The following is a 22790-nucleotide window of genomic DNA, read 5'->3' on the forward strand; positions in this document are numbered from 1 at the left end:
GCAGTCTGGTCAGACCCAGCCAGTTAGACCGAGATTATTGTGACATTTAACAGCTCCTTGCCACAGGCTGGTCAGTCAATGGACTATGTGAATCACAAGAACAAAGGGCTCGACAGTTTCCCAACTTGGGCCCTGGCCACAGTTACTGGCATCAGAGAGACCAGCCTTCTGCTGCTGGGAGCAGGGAGCTGGCTAGCGATCAGATAGTGATCTGTTAGTCTGCACCCCTCTTCTCACCGGATCTGTGTGCATGGCACAGGCTGAGTTCACCATCATCACCATAGTTGTCAGAGACAGGATGGGGCCCAGAAACCAGTGGTCACTGACCCCGGAGCCCCAGGTCAGGCACAGCACACCTCCACATCCCACACCAATACGGGGGCACTCCCACACCTATCACAGACACACCTCCGCTCACAACTCACACCTTCACCCCTCACACAGACACAGACGCACTGAAATACCACCACACAATGCCACAGCATCTCCCACACAGACAAACCTCCACTTGTACACCCACACGTACCATCACCCCCACCGACACATCATCACTGCAACACACATCATCACCCACACCGACACACCATCACCCACACTGACACATTCATCATCCACACTGACACACCATCATCTACCCACACCAGCACACCATCATCCACACTGACACACTATCACCCACACTGACACATCATCACCCACACCGACATACCATCACCCACACAGAGACACCATCACCCACACTTAGGCACCATCACCCACACAGACACATCATTACTGACACTGACACACCATCACCCGTACTTAGACACCATCACCCACATCGACACACCATCACCGACACTGACACCATCACCCACACCGACACACCATCACCCACACTGACACTGACACACCATCACCCACACCAACACACCATCACCCACACTGACACACCATCACCAACATTGGCACACCATCACCCACAAAGACATAACATCACCAACACTGCACAACATCACCCACACTGACACATCATCACTGTCACTGACAAACCATCACCCACACAATGACACACCAACACACCATCACCCACACTGACACCATCACCCTTAACGACACACCATCACCCACACCAACACACCATCATCCAAACACATGCACCATCACCAACACCACTATACTCCCATCCACACACAGGGACATCCCGTTTACTAACAGACAGTCCAGAGCAGCCCAATGTACAGTAGGTAAGCCCTGATTTGGATGGACCACTTCTGCTTGGAGAAGTTCCGGACATTTTTCCATGTGTTTCCTCACCACTCCGCTTCACAGGAAATGTGGGTGGGAGGAGAGCGTTGTCCAAAATGGGTGAACTAGGATTGGGATGCTGTCAGGCAGGTAGGGGGCCAGTGAGGCAAATGAGGTGAACACAGGGGGAGGAGGGCAAACTGAAGAGATGGGGAGTAAAAGCTGGAGATGTGGAAGAAGGAAATGGAAGGCAGAACAGTAAGGCAGGATGAGATAACAGGACAATGTTTATGATGAAGAATTTAGGCTCCAACTAAGATCGATAGTGTTCCCTGAAAGTTACTCAGTGAGCTAACAGCAGCGGCTGTACCTCCGCGGTCACAGAAACGGTTATAAAACTATTGAATACAATAGATGGACTCTTGACCTCACTATCTACTCATTATGATCTTGCACATTTTGTTCACCTGCCCCACACCTTCTCTGTAGCTGTTACACTCTGCATTGCATTGTTATTGCTTTACCTTATGTCAGGTCAATGAATCGATGTATGCAAGACAAGCTCTTCACTGTGTCTCGGTACGCGTTACATTCCAAAACCAATTCTGATACCTGAAAAATACAGGATCTAAGAATTCTAGTTTCAGGAGCTCCAAATCTGTGAGCCAGGATCTCTGCAGATCCAGATCCAGAGCACCAACATCCAAGAATCCCATCTCTCAGATCTGCGGGAATTCCATGTACAGCAACATAAGATCCAGAAGCTCTAATCTAGCACTCCTAGCTACAGGAATCTCTCACCAAAAATGTCATGGATTCACCATTGAATCCAGGATATCCCGGATCCTATGAACTATTCCAGGTGATCCAGATCCGGCAATGGCAGATCGAAGATCTCCAGATCCAAATTCAGAGGTACAGGTCCAGGTCTCTTTGTTTGGGGAAGTTCAGGCCCCAAAATTTCAGAGCTGAAAGCCTCCACCTCAGGAGCGACACTCCCACTCCCTTCTAGAGCAGTACCAACATCATTATCTCATGGTTTCCTGTTATTCCAGTTTCAAATCCAATTTCATCTCATTACTCTGCAGCCTTGTCACAATCTGCTTTCAATTCTTATTCTAATCACTTCTGATCTAACACAACTGCTCCTCTCTCTTCATAATCCATTTTGCTCTGTTCCCGCTCCCAATGCAACTCAGCTTCCACTGCCCTGCTCTTCATACCCACCATCAAAGCCAGATTAACTCCACAAAAGTTTGCTTCCTGCAATCCTGTTGGTTCTCCACTCTGCTCTGGACCAACTGGATACGTGGTACATATTTAGCGTCATCTCCAGTACACAAGTGTAAAGGAGAATGAAATAATTGTTACTCTGGATCTGATACAGCGCAAAAAAAAACACACACACACAATTAGATAAAGGACACATTAATAAATAAAAAGCTCTTAGCACTGAACCCTGCCACATCTTGCCTTTGCCATTTCCAGCCCCTGAGTCTCTGACAGATCTAATTGTTGCTATTTGTATCATAATGGCTTGTTAATGGAGTTCTATTGATCGGGAAATTTCAGAATAATTCTCTCTGCACAAAGGTTGAATTTATCATAGTCAATTTAAGAATGCAAAAAATACTCAGAGAATCTTTCCGCTGACATGTAAAAGGGATCAGAATATCGAGGGCATCAACGAACCTACCTAACTCAGACCCAATGCAGTGGAATGAAATCCTCAGGCCAGGAAAAGCAAACATAGAAACATAGAAACATAGAAAATAGGTGCAGGTGCAGGCCATTCGGCCCTTCGAGCCTGCACCGCCATTTATTATGATCATGGCTGATCATCCAACTCAGAACCCCGCCCCAGCCTTCTCTCCATACCCCCTGACCCCCGTAGCCACAAGGGCCATATATAACTCCCTCTTAAACATAGCCAATGAACTGGCCTCAACAGTTTGCTGTGGCAGAGAATTCCACAGATTCACCACTCTCTGTGTGAAGAAGTTTTTCCTCATCTCGGTCCTAAAAGGCTTCCCCTCTATCCTCAAACTGTGACCCCTTGTTCTGGACTTCCCCAACATCGGGAACAATCTTCCTGCATCTAGCCTGTCCAATCCCTTTAGGATCTTATACGTTTCAATCAGATCCCCCCTCAATCTTCTAAATTCCAACGAGTACAAGCCCAGTTCATCCAGTCTTTCTTCATATGAAAGTCCTGCCATCCCAGGAATCAATCTGGTGAACCTTCTTTGTACTCCCTCTATGGCAAAGATGTCTTTCCTCAGATTAGGGGACCAAAACTGCACACAATACTCCAGGTGTGGTCTCACCAAGGCCTTGTACAACTGCAGTAGTACCTCCCTGCTCCTGTACTCGAATCCTCTCGCTATAAATGCCAGCATACCATTTGCCTTTTTCACCGCCTGCTGTACCTGCATGCCCACTTTCAATGACTGGTGTATAATGACACCCAGGTCTCATTGCACCTCCCCTTTTCCTAATCGGCCACCATTCAGATAATAATCTGTTTTCCTATTTTTGCCACCAAAGTGGATAACTTCACATTTATCCACATTAAATTGCATCTGCCATGAGTTTGCCCACTCACCCAACCTATCCAAGTCACCCTGCATCCTCTTAGCATCCTCCTCACAGCTAACACTGCCACCCAGCTTCGTGTCATCCGCAAACTTGGAGATGCTGCATTTAATTCCCTCATCCAAGTCATTAATATATATTGTAAACAACTGGGGTCCCAGCACTGAGCCTTGCGGTACCCCACTAGTCACCGCCTGCCATTCTGAAAAGGTCCCGTTTATTCCCACTCTTTGCTTCCTGTCTGCTAACCAATTCTCCACCCACACCAATACCTTACCCCCAATACTGTGTGCTTTAAGTTTGCACACTAATCTCCTGTGTGGGACCTTGTCAAAAGCCTTTTGAAAATCCAAATATACCACATCCACTGGTTCTCCCCTATCCACTCTACTAGTTACATCCTCAAAAAATTCTATGAGATTCGTCAGACATGATTTTCCTTTCACAAATCCATGCTGACTTTGTCCGATCATTTCACCGCTTTCCAAATGTGCTGTTATCACATCCTTGATAACTGACTCCAGCAGTTTCCCCACCACCGACGTTAGGCTAACCGGTCTATAATACCCCGGTTTCTCTCTCCCTCCTTTTTTAAAAAGTGGGGTTACATTAGCCACCCTCCAATCCTCAGGAACTAGTCCAGAATCTAACGAGTTTTGAAAAATTATCACTAATCCATCCACTATTTCTTGGGCTACTTCCTTAAGCACTCTGGGATGCAGACCATCTGGCCCTGGGGATTTATCTGCCTTCAATCCCTTCAATTTACCTAACACCACTTCCCTACTAACATGTATTTCACTCAGTTCCTCCATCTCACTGGACCCTCTGTCCCCTACTATTTCTGGAAGATTATTTATGTCCTCCTTAGTGAAGACAGAACCAAAGTAATTATTCAATTGGTCTGCCATGTCCTTGCTCCCCATAATCAATTCACCTGTTTCTGTCTGCAGGGGACCTACATTTGTCTTTACCAGTCTTTTCCTTTTTACATATCTATAAAAGCTTTTACAGTCCGTTTTTATGTTCCCCGCCAGTTTTCTCTCATAATCTTTTTTCCCCTTCCTAATTAAGCCCTTTGTCCTCCTCTGCTGAACTCTGAATTTCTCCCAGTCCTCAGGTGAGCCACTTTCTCTGGCTAATTTGTATGCTTCTTCTTTGGAATTGATACTATCCCTAATTTCTCTTGTCAGCCACGGGTGCACTACCTTCCTTGATTTATTCTTTTGCCAAACTGGGATGAACTATTGTTGTAGTTCATCCATGCAACCTTTAAATGCTTGCCATTGCATATCCACCGTCAATCCTTTAAGTGTCATTTGCCAGTCTATCTTAGCTAATTCACGTCTCATACCTTCAAAGTTACCCCTCTTTAAGTTCAGAACCTTTGTTTCTGAATTAACTATGTCACTCTCCATATTAATGAAGAATTCCACCATATTATGGTCACTCTTACCCAAGGGGCCTCTCACGACAAGATCGCTAATTAACCCTTCCTCATTGCTCAAAACCCAGTCCAGACTAGCCTGCTCTCTAGTTGGTTCCTCGACATGTTGGTTCAAAAAACCATCCCGCATACATTCCAAGAAATCCTCTTCCTCAGCACCTTTACCAATTTGGTTCCAGTCTACATGTAGATTGAAGTCACCCATTATAACTGCTGTTCCTTTATTGCACACATTTCTAATTTCCTGTTTAATACCATCTCCGACCTCACTACTACTGTTAGGTGGCCTGTACACAACTCCCACCAGCGTCTTCTACCCCTTAGTGTTATGCAGCTCTACCCATATCGATTCCACATCTTCCTGGCTTATGTCCTTCCTTTCTATTGCGTTAATCTCTTCTTTAACCAGCAACACCACCCCACCTCCCCTTCCTTCATGCCTATCCCTCCTGAATATTGAATATCCCTGAACGTTGAGCTCCCATCCCTGGTCACCCTGGAGCCATGTCTCTGTGATCCCAACTATATCATAATCATTAATAACAATCTGCACTTTCAATTCATCCACCTTATTACGAATGCTCCTTGCATTGACACATAAAGCCTTCAGGCGCTCTTTTACAACTCTCTTAGCCCTTGTACAATTATGTTGAAAAGTGGCCCTTTTTAAATCTTGCCCTGGATTTGTCGGCCTGCCACTTTTACTTTTCTCCTTTGTACTTTTTGCTTCTACGCTCACTTTACACCCCTCTGTGTCTCTGCACTGGTTCCCATCCCTCTGTTGTGAACTAACCTCCTCATGCCTAGCCTCTTTAATTTGATTCCCACCCCCCAACCATTCTAGTTTAAAGTCACCTCAGTAGCCCCCGCTAATCTCCCTGCCAGGATATTGGTCCCCCTAGGATTTAAGTGTAACCCGTCCTTTTTGTACAGGTCACGCCTGCGCCAAAAGAGGTCCCAATGATCCAAAAACTTGAATTCCTGCCCCCTGCTCCAATCCCTCAGCCACGCATTTATCCTCCACCTCATCGCATTCCTACTCTCACTGTCGCGTGGCACAGGCAGTAATCCCGAGATTACTACCTTTGCGGTCCTTTTTCTCAACTCCCTTCCTAGCTCCCTATATTCTCCTTTCAGGACCTCATCCCTTTTCCTACCTATGTCATTGGTACCTATATGTACCACGACCTCTGTCTCCTCACCCTCCCACTTCAGGATATCTTGGACACGATCAGAAATATCCCGGACCCTGGCACCAGGGAGGCAAACTACCATCCGGGTCTCTGGACTGCGTCCACAGAATCGCCTATCTGACCCCCTTACTATCGAGTCCCCTATCACAACTGCCCTCCTCTTCCTTGCCCTACCCTTCTGAGCTACAGGGCCAGACTCTGTGCCGGAGGCACGGCCACTGTCGCTTCCCCCGGGTAAGCTGTCCCCCCCAACAGTACTCAAACAGGAGTACCTGTTGTTAAGGGGCACAGCCACCGGGGTACTCCCTATTACCTGACTCTTCCCCTTCCCCCTCCTAACCGTGACCCACTTGTCTGCCTCTCGTGGCCCCGGCGTGACCACCTGCCTTCCACTCCTCTCTATCACCTCCTCGCTCTCCCTGACCAGACGAAGGTCATCGAGCTGCAGCTCCAGTTCCGTAACGCGGTCCCTTAGGAGCTGCATCTCGATGCACTTGGCGCAGATGTAGACGTCCGGGAGGCTTGGAGACTCCAGGGCCTCCCACATCCGACACCGAGAACAGCAAACTGCCCTCACAGTCATAATGCCCCTCTCCTCAAATAGCAACAGAAAATGAATGTCAAACCTTCCTCGCCTCGCCCACTTCCGCCTAAGCCCGGTGAGCCGAAGCCCTTAAGCTTTCACTCTGCTCCCAGCTCACTCCGCCGCCCGCAAACTACGCTGCCCGCTCTATGAGGCTTTGTTCCTTTTAAATCTGCCGCGCTGCACTGCCCGACGTCACACGCCTGCGCAGTCCCGCCTCTCAGAAAGCCGTTGGAGAAAAAAAAATAACGAAAATTTCAAAAATCTCTTTCTCGGCACTCCCACTCAGACTCTCAGACTCCTTCTTCGAATCAACCTGATTGAAACCTTGGAGCGTTTGTGGGAAATGGAATTCTTTAACCAATAGGAACAGTGTGTGGGAGCTCCCGAGCCTACGATAGTGTACAGATACAAAAGCAGAATAGTTTTGGTACTGTAAGTGGGAATTTAAAGCAGTGAGCGCTGGAAGCATAAGAAGGAAGCTGAGAAGCAGGACGTCAAAGGTAGTAATCTCAGGATTACTGCCTGTGTCATGTGACAGTGAGTATAGGAATAGAATGAGGTGAAGGATAAATGCGTGGCTGAGGGTTTGAGGCAGGGGGTAAGGATTCAGACTTCTGGATCGTTGGGACCTCTTTTGGGGCAGGTGTGACCTGTACAAAAAGGACAGGTTGCACTTGAATCTGAGGGGGACCAATATCCTGGCGGGGAGGTTTGCTAAGGCTGCTGGGAAGAATTTAAACTAGAATTGCTGGGGGGTGGGAACCAAACTGAAGTGATGGAGGAAGAGGCGATTGGCTCACAAATAGAGAAATCTTGGAGACAGTGCGAGAGGGAAGATAGACAGGTGATAGAGAAGGGATGCATTCGGACCGATAGCTTGAGATGTGTCTATTTTAATACAAGGCATGTTATGAACAAAGCAGATGAGCTTAGAGTGTGGATCAGTACTTGGAGCTATGATGTTGTGGCCATTACAGAGACTTGGATGGCTCAGGGGGAGGAATGGTTACTTACAGTGCCAGGCTTTAGATGTTTCAAAAAGGACAGGGAGGGAGGCAAAAGAGGTGGGGGTGTGGCACTGCTGATCAGAGATAGTGTCATGGCTGCAGAATAGGAGGAAATCATGGAGGGATTGTCTACGGAGTCTCTGTGGGTGGAAGTCAGGAACAGGAAGGGGTCAATAACTCTACTGGGTGTTTTTTATAGACCACTCAATAGTAACAGGGACATCGAGGAGCAGAGAGGGAGATGGATTCTGGAAAGGTGTAATAATAACAGAGTTGTCATAGTGGGAGATCTTAATTTCCCAAATATTGATTGGCATCTCCCCAGAGCAAGTGGTTTACATGGGGTGGAGTTTGTTAGGTGTGTTCAGGAAGGTTTCTTGACACAATATGTAGATAAGCCTACAAAAGGAGAGGCTGTACTTGATCTGGTATTGGGAAATGAACCTGGTCAGGTGTCAGATCTCTCAGTGGGAGAGCATTTTTGAGGTAGTGATCACAATTCTATCTCCTTTACCATAGCATTGGAGAGGGATAGGAACAGACAAGTTAGGAAAGTGTTTAATTGGAGTAAGGGGAAATATGAGGCTATCAGGCAGGAACTTGGAAGCATAAATTGGGAACAGATGTTCTCAGGGAAAGGTACGACAGAAATATGGCAAATGTTCAGAGGATATTTGCGTGAGGTTCTGCATAGGTATGTTCCAACGAGACAGGGAAAGGATGGTAGGGTACAGGACCCATGGTGTACAAAGTCTGTTGTAAATCTAGCCAAGAAGAAAAGAAAAGCTTACGAAAGGTTCAAAAAACTAGGTAATGACAGAGATCTAGGAAGGAGGAAGGAGCTTAAGCATCCAATTAGGAGAGCCAGAAAGGGCCATGAAAAGGCCTTGGCAGATGGGATTAAGGAAAACCCCAAGGCATTCTACAAGTATATGAAGTGAAAGAGGATAAGACATGAGAGAATAGGATCAATCAAGTGTGACAGTGGGAAGTGTGTATGGAACCGGAGGAAACGGCAGAGGTACTTAATGAATACTTTGCCTCAGTATTCACTACGGAAAAGGATCTTGGCAATTGTAGGGATAACTTGCAGCGGACTGAAAAGCTTGAGCATATAGATATTAAGATATGCTGAAGCTTTTGGAAAACATCAAGTTGGATAAATCACCGGGAGCGGACGAGACATACCCCAGGCTACTGTGGGAGGTGAGAGAGGAGATTGCTAAGCCTCTGGCAATGATCTTTGCATCATCAATGAGGACAGGAGAGGTTCCGAAGGATTGGAGGGTTGCAGATCTTGCTCCCTTATTCAAGAAAAGGAATAGAGATAGCCCAAGAAGTTATAGACCACTGAGTCTTACTTCAGTGGATGGAAAAGATCCTGAGAGGCAAGATTTATGAATATTTGGAGAGGCATAATATGATTAGGAATAGTCAGCATGGCTTTATCAAAGGCAGGTCGTGCCTTACGTGCCTGATTGAACTTTTTGAGGATGTGACTAAACACATTGATGAAGGTAGAGCAGCTGATGTAGTGTATATGGATTTCAGCAAGGCATTTGATAAGGTACCCCATGCAAGGCTTATTGAGAAAGTCAGGAGTCATGGGATCCAAGAGGATACTGCTTTGTGGATTCAGAGTTAGCTTGCCCACAGAAGGCTAAGAGTGGTTGTAGACGGGTCATATTCTGCATGGAGGCCGGTGACCAGTGGTGTGCCTCAGGGATCTGTTCTGGGACTCCTTCTCTGCGTGAATTTTATAAATGACCTGGATGAAGAATTGGAGGGATGGGTTAGTAAATTTGCTGATGACATAAAGGTTTGGGATGTTGTGGATAGTGTGGAGGGCTGTCAGAGGTTACAGCGGGACATCGATAGGATGCAAAACTGGGCTGAGGGCAGATGGAGTTCAACCCAGATAAGTGTGAAGTGGTTCATTTTGGTAGGTCAAATAAAGTGTCAGAATTTAATATTAATGGTCAGACTCTTGGCAGTGTGGAGGATCAGAGGGATCTTGGGGTCTGACTCTGTGGTTAAGAAGGCATACGGTGCATTGGCCTTCATCATCTGTGGGATTGAGTTTAGGAACCGAGAGGTAATGTTGCGGTTCTGGTCACCTCACTACAGGAAGGACGTGGAAACCATAGAAAGGGTGCAAAGGAGATTTACAAGGATGTTGCCTGGATTGGGGAGCATGCCTTATGAGAATAGGTTGAGTGAACTCAGCCTTTTCTTCTTGGAGCAGCGGAGGATGAGAGGTGACCTGATAGAGGTGTACAAGATAATGAGAGGCATTGATCGTGTGGATAGTCAGAGGCTTCTTCCCATGGCTGAAATGGCTAACGTGAGAGGGCACAGTTTTAAGGTGCTTGGAAGCAGGTACAGAGGAGATAACAGGGATAATTTTTTTATGCAGAGAGTGGTGAGTGCGTGGAATGGACTGATGGTGATGGTTGTGGAGGTGGATACAATAGGACCTTTTAAGGAACTCCTGGATAGGTACATGGAGCTTAGAAAAACAGAGGGCTCTGGGTAACCCCAGGTGATTTCTAAAGTAAGGACAGGCTTGGCACAGCATTGTGGGCCGAAGGGCCTGTATTGTGCTGTAGGTTTTCTATGTTTCTATGAAACACTTAACAGATGAGGTAGCAGCTGTGGTGAGAAGCAGAGTAAGGTTTAGGAACAGCCTATTGCGTATCCCACTTACCACCGGGATACGCAATAGGCTGACTACTGATGAAACCAGCAGATGAGTTTTGGGTGGTGTCCATCTCTGAAGTCCTGGAATGCAGGCCTGGGGTTCCACAAACCTCATCAGCACCTTGACCTGGTAGACACACTGTGGGCCAACTCAGTCTCTGACCCTGGATGTTATCTCAATGCTTCAAGAAACTGTCAACATTCAAATAAAGCATGTAAAAAATAGGCATTTCACAAATAGAAATCACCTACAAGCAATGGTAAGCAGCTGAAATAATAATAAGCAAAACAGTTAACAGAGATAGCTAAACAAAAGTCTTATTCTGACCATGCATTTGCACAGCTCTGTTACGCCCATTCAACAGTACAGCGGGTAGAGCACCAGAGACCCAGTTCTGATCCTGACCTCGGCGAGGGGCCTGTGCAGAGTTTAGCACGTTCTCCCTGTGGCTATTTGGATCTCCCCAGGTGCCCCACTTTCCCCCCACGTCCCATGGGGGTGAGAGTTGGAAGGTCAACTGGCCGCTGCAAATTGCCCCATGTGTGTGGGCGAGAGGTAGGGTCTGGGGGAGGGGGAGATGGTAAGTATGGGGAGAGAATATGAAACGGTGTTAGTGTAAGATCCTAACAATTAGACATCGTTGTGGTTTTCGGCTCAGCTACGGGTGACGATGAGTCATTGCACAGGATGGAGCACACGATTGACAGAGGCCATAGTAACTACCTTGTGCTCAACAAAACCGAGAACCTCAGGAAAGGGAAGTCGGGCGACCACAAGCCAGTCCTCGCTGGTGGAGATAATCAGCAGCTTTAAGTTTTTGCGTGTTAATATCTTAGGTGACCCTGTCCTGGGTCCAGAACGTAGATGTAATTATGATGAGGGCACGCTAGTGCCTTTACTTTCTTGGAAGCTTAAAGACATTTCCCCCAAGAGGACCCATGACCATGTTGTAGTTTGGAGTCTTACATGTCTCAATGAACTGGAGAGCTATGTTCGTTGGAGTCAGGGCTTTAAGCTTTGGCTTTTGGTAGAGTCACCCGTGCCAAACAGGTCAAATTAAGAGTGGTCCACTGGTCCTTTGGGTTTGGACATCCCTGACTGGTAAAACAAAACTGGAAACAGCAGTGAAGAGTCCTGCTACATCTGAGTGTGATCGTCTTGAATCTCCTGCTGGGAACTGACGGTAGTGAAAACCAAGAGGAAAGAATTGACACAATGAAGGAAGCCCTGAACACCGCCAGAGATGGAGGAGCTTCATTGCTGCCCAAAATGCCAGTGGCGTGGCGGGCAGTTAGTAAGCAAGTTAAAGTCATTTGGAGTGTCACCATATACCCTAACAAACTTCAAGTGATACACCGTTAGAAGTATCTTCACTGGTCCCACCACGACCTGATAGAACAATTCCAATACAGAGGAATGCGAGAGTCGCCAGACGGTCATGGACGAAGCCCGACCCATCACGGGCACTGCCTTCCCCACCAGTGGGAGGTGCTCTGGCTGGAGGTACCGAAGCCGGAAGTCTGACAGTACCAGGTTCGGGAACAGTTACTTTCTTACAGCGATTAGGTTCCGTAGTCCTCCTTCAGCAATGGAACACTGCAGCCCACCTCTTGCACTGCCATGCCTCTGATTGTGTTTTATTTTTCCACTAATCTCTTCGGTCTCTACACTGTCTTGTCTAATTTCTGTGTATATTGTGCTCTGTATTCTGCTCTCTGAATCCGCTTGCCCCTGATGCTGATGCAATCAATCTTTTCATTGAACCCGCACCTCGCCGTACGTGGGCAGATACGGGTCACCTTGACTTGACTTGTTTTGTGTAAATGGGTGATAGATGGTCACCATGGAGATGCTGGGCAGAATGGCCTGTACTTCTACACCTCTAAATGGACTGGCCTAACCTGGCACTGGGTCCATGGGTCTCTGACTGAAATGATGAGGATCTCCCGATCGCTGGTTCTGGTGTCAGCAGGTTCACATCAGGTATTCAAGGCAACTGCTAGCGCCCAGTGGGTAAACGTAAGTACTTTTCTGTCTCCTTGCATGCTGATGGATTTCAGGAGGGAGGAGATTCATCGGCGGTGGGAGAAGTTAGAAACCATCGTATAAGTCAGCGGAGGAGGTGCAGCAATTGACGGAAGGCATGAGAGATAAAGTGATGGTGTAAGCCAAGGGAGAAGTGGTGAAGGCAGATATAGGCTTAGCAGGTGTGAAAACGGAAGAGGCAGAGTCCTCTGCTGAGACTGTTGAACCCAGAGCTGGGTTCGTAATGAGCTTGTGCAGAGCTGGGATTTTGTCCCTCGAACCTTGCCGGTACGGTGCATGAGGACGTGAAAATAGAAGCAGATGTAGACCGCCTGGCCCCTTGCATCCACTTCATGCTTTGGTTGGTTTGTGGCTGATCTTTTACCTCTGCACCCCTTTCCTGCTCTAACCCCGCCTTCCTTCATTCTCATCCTAACCCAGAAACGTCCTGGACACACTCAGTGACCAAGCCCTCGCTTCCCTCTTGGAAGAGGGTATCCAAACGTTCACTATACTCCAATTGAAGAAATCTCCTTTCTGTCCTGAATGGTCGAACCCCATAGTTTAAGACAATGATACCTGGTTACAGCCAGACAAATATCTACCCCCTCCGGCATCAAAAGTCTTGTACATTTCATTCTTCTAAACTCTGGACAGTGGAGGCTAATTTGCTTAGTCTCTTCCTTTCTATGGATCTCCTACCATCAGTCTGGAGAACCTTTGTGACAGCAGGGAGTCCAGGTCTGTATGTCGTGTTCAAAAGACAGGCTGGTACATGGAGCTTATTAAAATAGTGGGCTATGGGTAACCCTAGGTAATTTTCAAAGTAAGTACATGTTCGGCATAGCATTGTGGGCCGAAGGGCCTGTATTGTGCTGTAGGTTTTCTATGTTTCTAAGAGCCAGTCACACCAGGGCCCAGTATAATTGGGGCAGGATGTTTCTACTCCTGTACTCGAGTTCTCTTAGTATGTGCCAACGTGTCATTAGCCTTAAATGCACGCTCTACTAGCAAGTAAAATCTTGGTGATTCATCTATAATGTCTTGCTGGTCTCCAGAACACGCACTGTCCCTATTCTATCTGCCACGTCCCCTACCCATTCCTAGCAGGAGGCCACAGAGAGATCAGCATAGATGAATGAGCTGCTAGGCAACAAAGCTCTGAAATGAATGGAGGTGTTTTCCAAAGCGTTTCGAATTGACTTTATTACTTACATTTTTCATATACATGAGGAGTAAAAATTGTTATGTCTCCATCTAAATGTGCAATGTGCAATTTATGGCACAGTAATTTATAATAAATAGTATGTACAACAGGACAGTCAGTATAACATAGAAATACAGTTGTATCAGCAGGAGTTAATCAGTCTGATGGCCTGGTGGAAGAAGCTGTCCTGGAGCCTGTTGGTCCTGGCTTTTATGCTGCGGTACCGTTTTCCGGATGGCAGCAGCTAGAACAGTTTGTGGTTGGGGTGACTCAGGTCCCCAGTGATCCTTCAGGCCCTTTTTACACACCTATCTCTGTAAATGTCTTGAATAGTGGGAAGTTCATATCTGCAGATGTGCTGGGCTGTCCTCACCATTCTTTGCAGAGTCCTGCGATTTGAGGGAAGTACAGTTCCCATACCAGGCAGTGATGCAGCCAGTCAGGATGCTCTCAGTTGTGCCCCTGTAGAAAGTTCTTAGGATTTGGGGGCCCATACCAAACTTCCTCAACCGGTTGAGGTGAAAGAGGTGCTGTTGTGCTTTTTTCATCACACAGCTGGTATGTACAGACCTCGTGAGATCCTCGGTGATGTGTATGCCAAGGAACTTAAGGCTGTTCACCCTCTCAGCCCCAGATCCATCAATGTCAATAGGAGTTAGGCTGTCTCCATTCCTCCTGTAGTCCACAACCAGCTCCTTTGTTCTTGCGACACTGAGGGAAAGGTTGTTTTCTTGACACCACTGTGGCAGGGTGATGACTTCTTCTCTGTAGGCTGCCTCATTATTACCGTATTTGAGATTAGGCCAATCAATGTATTATCATCAGAAAGTTTAATTAGCAGATTGGAGCTGTGCGTGTTTGGTTTCTCCAGTGTAGGGGAGATTGTACACTGAGCACTGTTTGCAGTGCACAGGGTGCAGGTAGGAGGGATTACTGTTCGGGTGTTTTTGGTTTGGCACAACATTGTGGGCCGAATGGCCTGCTTCTAAGTGCAGGTGATTCACTGCTTCAGCTGGAGGAAGGAGGGTGGGTGGGTCCTGGCGGAGATGGAAGAGGAAGCTGGGAGTCGCTCCCCTTGGAGTGCTGAAGGTAGAGGGAGCTGACGTTGCATTAGACGTGGCATCGCACTGATACTGTTGGTAAGGGCAGGCTCCATCAGAATGAAGATCAAACGTGCTGGGACGGAAGCTGAGGACCAGGGAGCTTCACCTTGTCCTGTGACAGAGAGGAAGGGGTGAGGGCAGGGCTGTGGGAAATGGAACAGTCCCAGCGGAGGATCTTACAGAGGAGGAGCCCATGGTTGAGGATCAAGGCTCACTGGAAGAGCTGGAGTGGATGAAAGTACAATGAAGCTGGTTCTTGTGGGGAATGGGGGTGAGGGAATGTGTAGGCAGGATGCCTGTGGGTTACTGGGCTTGTAGCAGGTCCGAGTCCTAACTGAGTCTAGCAGTAATGAGGTTGAGAGAGAGAAGGGTGGAGCAAACATCGACTGTGAGAATGAGACCTGGGTGTAAACTCGCAGGACAGTGATGAATCATTGTGGTGTATAAGAGAAGGAAGCAACAGTAACTGTCAACGTTTCTGGTCAAAAATTATTAGTCGGAACCTGAAACATTAACCATTCCTCTTCCCACAGAGACTATTCACCTACAGAGGCCTTCCTGCAATGCCTGCTTTATTTTAAGCCGTTTTTCAGAGCAGCTTGATGTCAAAGGGCAATGGCTCTTGACGTATGAGCTGCGGTCACTGGGGACTGTACAGAGGACGGACTGGACTTTGAAGTCCGTCCTCTGTAAGGAGCTGGTGAAGCGATCCACGAAAGGGCCAGGGCTGCCCCTCTCGCCCTCATGGGGACCAGAAGCAACCTGAGCTGGCGCATTGACCTGAAGCAGGCAGAGGAGGGGAACGGAGACTGGCACGTGAGAGGGTTGTGGGAAATGCTAAAGCAGAGATACCCAGAGGGTGGACGATGTCCACTGTCCCTGTCCAAGCTGAGTCAGCAGCAGATGGAGAGGGCGGTAGGACGGACAGACTATGTGAGGGTGGGTGTGTTTTATCTCTGTATACGGGACCCTACTCTAGAGCGGGCAAGGCCAAATGGGGAAGGAAGGCTGGTTACCAAGGAAAGTTACCTGGTTCTTACGTCGTTTAGTTAATGCGTGAGATGATGGGGCTATCGGGACTTTGAGACTTTTTTTTAACGTGCCCATGTCTGCTCTTTATCAAATTACGGTATTGCTTTGCACTGTTGTAACTGTATGTTATAATTATGTGGTTTTTGTCAGTGCTAGTCTTGGTCTGTCTTGTGTTTCTGTGATATCATACTGGAGGAACATTGTATCATTTGTTAATGTATGCATTACTAAATGACAATAAACGAGGACTGAGTGTCCTCATAATCTAAATGATGGTACCCTTACTTCTGGGGCGGCATCTATAAAGGTGTCTCATGTGAGCAGCTCTGATAGTGACCATCAAATACTCCTGTTTCAGTCTGCTACAGCCAACAACCACAACCACCTCTAAGGTCTGTACAGTGAGCAGTGACGGTTTGATGCAACGAAACAATCAATCGCTACTCAAAATCGACGGAAATAGATCAGACTCTGGTCGCCAGCGTGTTCTCCTTTAAGGTGCGGCAGAAGAGAGGCTATCATGCTGGACTGAAGCTGTGTTTAAGAAATCATGGCTTTCGACTCCCCGTACTGAACACCTTGCTGGCAAATGTACTGCCTCTGGTCAATAAAATTGAAGATCTCAGAGCTAGGGTGTTGTATCAGAGGGATATTAGGACCACTGGTGTATCTTTTATTTCACGTAACCTTGGTTAACCCCTTCTATCCCGGGTGCAGTGATTCAGATTGACAGGTGGACAACATACAGCCAAGGTAGGACAGCCGAGTCTCTCAAAGACAGGGGAGGAGGAGTATGCTTTATGACCATCTCCTTGTGGTGTACAAACATGGTGGAGTTGTTCCAGTCCTGCTCACCAGACCTGGAACACCTCGCAATCAAATGCCGTCCGTTTTACCTGCTGCAGGAGATTTCAGCAATTACTTTGGTAGCTGTGTAGATCCCACTGCAGGCCACTGTCAAACAGGCTCTAGACAGAACTGTGCAATGTGACCAACAAGCATGAAACAAGACGTCCTGATGCCTTCCCTGTTATTTTGGGGGATTTTAACAAGGTCAGTTTGAAAAACTCTGAACAATTATTACCAACAAATTACTTGTTGTACCAGAGGAACTAACACACTGGATCACAATTATACACCATCAAGAGCGCTTACTTACCGTGCTATCCCACACCCACACTTCGGAAAGTCAGATCACCTGGCTGTACTGAGTATAGGCAGAGGCTGAAGACTGCAGCACCTGTAGTGAGGACCAAGAAGGTTTGGACAAGGGAAGCACAAGAGTGCTTACAGGACTGCTTTGAGTTGGTGGACTGGACTGTATTCAAGGATTCATTTTTGGGTCTGAATGAGTACGCCACATCTGTCACTGACTTCATTAAAAGCCACGTGGATGAGTGTGTGCCTTCGAGAACTTACCATACATACCCAAATCAAAAGCCACGGATGAACCTGGAGGTTTGTAGTCTGTTGAGGGCTAGATCTTTATCATTCAAGTCTGGCGACCCAGGTCTGTACAAGGAAACCAGGTATGACTTGCGGAGGCCATTTCAAGAGCGAAGAAATGATTCTGAGTGATGTTGGAGGTGACATCGGTTGCACATCGGCTCTGACAGGGTTTGCAGGCTATTCCAATAAAGCAAAACCCAACATCATGAATGGCAGTGATCTTTCACTCCCAGTCAGGCTCCGCACCTTTTATGTAACACACATCAAAGTTGCTGGTGAACGCAGCAGGCCAGGCAGCATCTGTAGGAAGAGGTACAGTCGACGTTTCAGGCCGAGACCCTTCGTCAGGACTAACTGAAGGAAGAGTGAGTAAGGGATTTGAAAGTTGGAGGGGGAGGGGGAGATCCAAAATGATAGGAGAAGACAGGAGAGGGAGGGATGGAGCCAAGAGCTGGACAGGTGATCGGCAAAAGGGGATATGAGAGGATCATGGGACAGGAGGTCCGGGAAGAAAGACAGGGGGGGGGACCCAGAGGATGGGCAAGGGGTATATTCAGAGGGACAGAGGGAGAAAAAGGAGAGTGAGAGAAGGAATGTGTGTATAAAAATAAGTAACAGATGGGGTACGAGGGAGGAAGATCTAGCCCTCAACAGACTACAAACCTCCAGGTTCATCCATGGCTTTTGATTTGGGTATGTATGGTAAGTTCTCGCGGCTTTTAATGAAGTCAGTGACACCTTTTATGCTCGCTTTGAAAGGGGGAATAAAACTGCAGCCCTGGGGATCCCTGCAGCACCCGATAACTCTGTGATCTCTGTCTCGGAGGCCGATGTCAGGCTGTCTTTCAAAAGGGTGAACCTTCGCAAGGCAACAGGCCCTGATAGAGTACCTGGTAAGGCTCTGAAAACCTGTGCAAACCAACTGGTGGCGGTTCAAAGATATTTTCAATCTCTCATTGCTACAGTCAGAAGATCAAATCATCTTCGCCTCACTGACAATCAAACCGGTGCACAGCAGGGATGTGTGTTTAGCCTACTGCTCTACTCTCTCTATACTCATGGCTGAGGCTAGGCACAGCTCAAGTACCATCTATAAATCTGCTGATGATACAATCATTGTTAACAGAATCTCAGATGGCGACGAGAGGACGTTCAGGAGTGAGATAGCTGAGTGGTGTGGCAGCAACAATCTTGCACTCAACATCAGTAAGACCAAAGAACTGACTGTGGACTTCAGAAAATGTAGGACAAGGGAACCTATACCAGCCCTCGTAGAGGAATCAGAAGCGGAGAGAGTGAGCAATTTCAAGCTCCTGGGTGTTAATATCTCTTGAAGACCTAACCTGGACCCAACATATTGATGCAGCTATAAAGAAAACAAGACAGTGGCTATATTTAAATACAAGTTTGGGGAGATTTGGTTTGTCTTCTAAAACACTCGAAAATTTCTACAGATGTACTATGGAGAGCATTCTAACTGGCTGCATTATCGTCCGGTATAAGAGGACTACTGCACGGGATTGAAGTAAGCTGCAGAGAGTTGTATAATTAGCAAGCCCCATCTTGGGGCTCCGTAGTATCCAGGTCATCTTCTGGGAATGGTGCCTCATAAAGGCAGCGTCCAACATTAAAGACCTCCACCAGCCAGGACATGCCTCTTCTCATTGTTACCCATCAGGAAGGAGATACAGAAGCCTGAAGACACACACTCAGTGATTCAGGAACAGCTTCTTCCCCTCTGCCATCTGACTCCTGAATGGACGTTGAACATATCAACACGGCCTCAGTACTTTTCTTTATTTCCTATTTTTACACTAATTTACATATACATATACTTCTTGTAATTCATAGTTTTTTTCCCCTCTGTATTATCATGTACTGCATTGTACTGCTGCCGCAACGTTAGCAAATTTCACAACATATGCTGGTGATGTTAATCCTGATCCTGAAACCTGAAGTAAACGTCAAGAAAGACAAGCCCTGGGTCTATAGTGTAGCATGATGCAGAAGGAAAAATTATCTCCTGCTTGGAGAACTGGTATCAGGAGCTGGACCTATATTTCTCCCTGATCAGGAATTACTAACACAGGAATGAGCAGATAAGGTTCCAAGGAAAAGCCACTCCGGAGGGTTCCACTGCTCTAACTTGGCTAGGAATCCAGGCTTGTTAATTGGTAGTTGAATAGGTTTACTAATGTCACACATACCAAGATACAGTGAAAAGCTTTTGTTTATGTGCCAGTCTTGTATTTCCGTTCAGGGAGTAAAAAGGAAAGCACAAGTTCAGTGCTTCGTTTGATATCAGAGAATGTATACAATATACGACCTGAAATTCTTACTCTTCACAGACATCCCCATAACAGAGGAGACACCTCAAAGAATGAATGACAGAAAAATGTTAGAACCTCAGAACCCCCTCCCCCCCACACAAACAGCAGTAAAGTGTCAACCCTCTGGTAGAAAGCATCACCCCCACCCCTCACCACCCAGCATACAAGCAAAGCAAACCCCTCAGAAACCACCAGAAACCACTCCTCATTCTAACAGTTTGACATCCCACGGGCTCTCTCTCTCTCTCTCTCACGAGGGAGAGAGAGGCATCACTCCCTCCACGGCAAGAGGGGAGGCCAACAGCTTGCTGCTTCGATGATAGTACAGTGCTACAGCTACAGAGCACGTACGGGTAGACAAAGTAAAGTTCAAGGGTCACGATAAGGTAAACTGAGAGATCGAAAGTTCACCTTCATCCATTCAGGGCTCGTGGTAGGATGGAAGTTGCCCTTGAGCCTGGAGCTTTTCGATCTTCTGTGCAATGGAAGGGGGAGAAGGGAGAATGACCAGAGTGGGTGGGGTCTTTGATCATGTTGGCTGGTTTCCTGAGGCGGCGGGAAGTGTTAGCAGAGCTCGGGGCAGGTGGGCTGGTTCTTGTGATAGGCTGAGCTGTGATCACAGCTCTTTACGGTTTCTTGTGATCTTGGGCAGATCAGTTGCCTCACCCAGCTGTGAAGCATCAGCATAGGATGCTTTCTTTGATTAGGGATAGTCAGCATGGTCATGCCTGTTTGAATTCTTCAGGAATATGACAAGGCGCATTGATAAGGGAGAGCAGTGGATGTGATGTATATAGACTTCAGCAAGGCATTTAAAAGGTTCCTCATGGTAGGCTCATTGAGAAAGTCAGGGGCACGGTATCCAGGGAAAGATAGCAGTGTGGATTCAGAATTGGCTTGGCCCATAGAGGGCCAAGGGTGCCTGTAGATGGAGTGTACTCTGCCTGGAGGGCGGTGACCAGGGGTGATCCGCAGGGATCCGTTCTGGGACGCCTGCCCTTTGTCATTTTTACTTATGACTTGGATGAGGAAGTGAAAGAATGGGTTCGTAAGTTTGCGGGTGACACAAATGTTGGTGGAGTTTTGGGTAGTGCGGAGGCTTTTTATTTACTTAGGGAATTGGCATGGCGTAGGCTGTCACAGCCCTTCAAGCTGCATCACCCCAGTAACACCCAGCTCAACCCTGGCTTACTCACGGGACGGCTTGCAATGACCAACTAACCCACCAAGCCTGTGGCGGGAAGCCGGAGAAAACTCCAGCACTCCACAGGGTTGGCACACAGGCTTCGGAATTGAACTCTGAACTCCGACATCCCAAGCTGCGACAGCACCAGGCTAACTGCTATGTTACCGCGGTGCCCGTTGTAGGCTCCAATAGGACATTAACAGGACGTAGAGCTGGGCTGAGAAATGGCAGGTGGGGTTCAACCCAGAAAAGCGTGAAGTGATTCACTTTGGAAGGTTAAATTTGAAGGCAGCATACAGGGTTAATGGCAGGCTTCTTGGCAATGTGGAGGAACAGAGGGATCTTGGTGTCCACATCCACAGATCCCTCAGAGATGCTGTGCAAGTTGATGGGGCTGTTAAGAAGGTACTGTATATGGTGTGCTGCCCTTCATTAGTTGGGGATTGAGTTCAAGAGATGCAAGGTAGTTGCAGCTCTATAAAACTCCAGTTAGACCACACTTGGAGTATTGTGTTCAGTTCTGGTCACCTTGATATAGGAATGGTGAGGAAGCTTCAGAAAGGGTGCAAAGGAGATTTATCAGGATGCTGTCTGGTTTAGGGAGCATTTCTTAGGAAGATAGGGCTTTTCTCTTTGGAGAAAAGAGGGATGAGAGGTGACTTGATGGAGGTGTACAAGACAATAAGAGGCATAGATTGAGTGGATAGTCAAAGGCATTTTTCCACAGTGGAATGGCTTATAAGAGGGAGTATAATGTTAAGATAATTAGAGGAAAGTATATGGGGGAGATGTCAGAGGTGGGTGTGTGGAACACCCTGACAGAGGTGATTGTAAAAGTAGGTACATTAGGGACAGTTAAGAAACTCTTAGATAAGTACATGGACAATAGAAAAATGGAGAGCTTTGTAGGAGTGAAGGGTTAGATTGAGCTTAGAGTGGTTAAGGGGTTAGCACAACATAATGGACTGAAAGGCCTGAACTATGCTGGAATGTTCTATGTTCTACGTAAGGATCAGCTGTGCAGCGACAGTGTTGCAGCTTTGTCTGAAGCTAAGCTCTCTGGAGGGAAAGGAGCTGTTTCACGCAACCTCTCCCAGACCAGATCGTGCTGAGGGAACCAGCCTTCCAGTAAGTTTGACTTATTATTGTCACAGTGAAACTCTCTGCTTTGCATGGCATTCACACCTATCAGATCAGTCCATCAAGGTAGTGAGTGCAAGGCAAAAGCATTAACTGCATGCAGATTAAACGGTTACAGTTATACAGGAAATGCAGACACCACAACGAGATGGACTGTGAGTCAAGACTCCATCTTATCATGTCTGATAACTGTGGGGTTACTAAAAATCATGTGCATGCAAGCTTCTGCAACCCTGCCCAATGGGACAGGGAAGAACAGAATGTCCAGCTGAACATAGAGCATAGAATAGTACAGCACAGTACAGGCCCTTTGGCCCACAAAGTTGTGCCGACCCTCAAACCCTGCCTCCCATATAAGCCCCCACCTTAAATTCCTCCATATACCTGTCTAGTAGTCTCTTAAACTTCACTGGTGTATCTGCCTCCACCACTGACTCAGGCAGTGCATTCCACGCACCAACCACTCTCTGAGTAAAAAACCTTCCTCTAATATCCCCCTTGAACTTCCCACCCCTTACCTTAAAGCCATATCCTCTTGTATTGAGCAGTGGTGCCCTGGGGA

The sequence above is a fragment of the Mobula hypostoma genome, chromosome 21 (assembly GCF_963921235.1).
Source record: "Mobula hypostoma chromosome 21, sMobHyp1.1, whole genome shotgun sequence".
Classification (NCBI taxonomy): Eukaryota; Metazoa; Chordata; class Chondrichthyes; order Myliobatiformes; family Myliobatidae; genus Mobula; species Mobula hypostoma.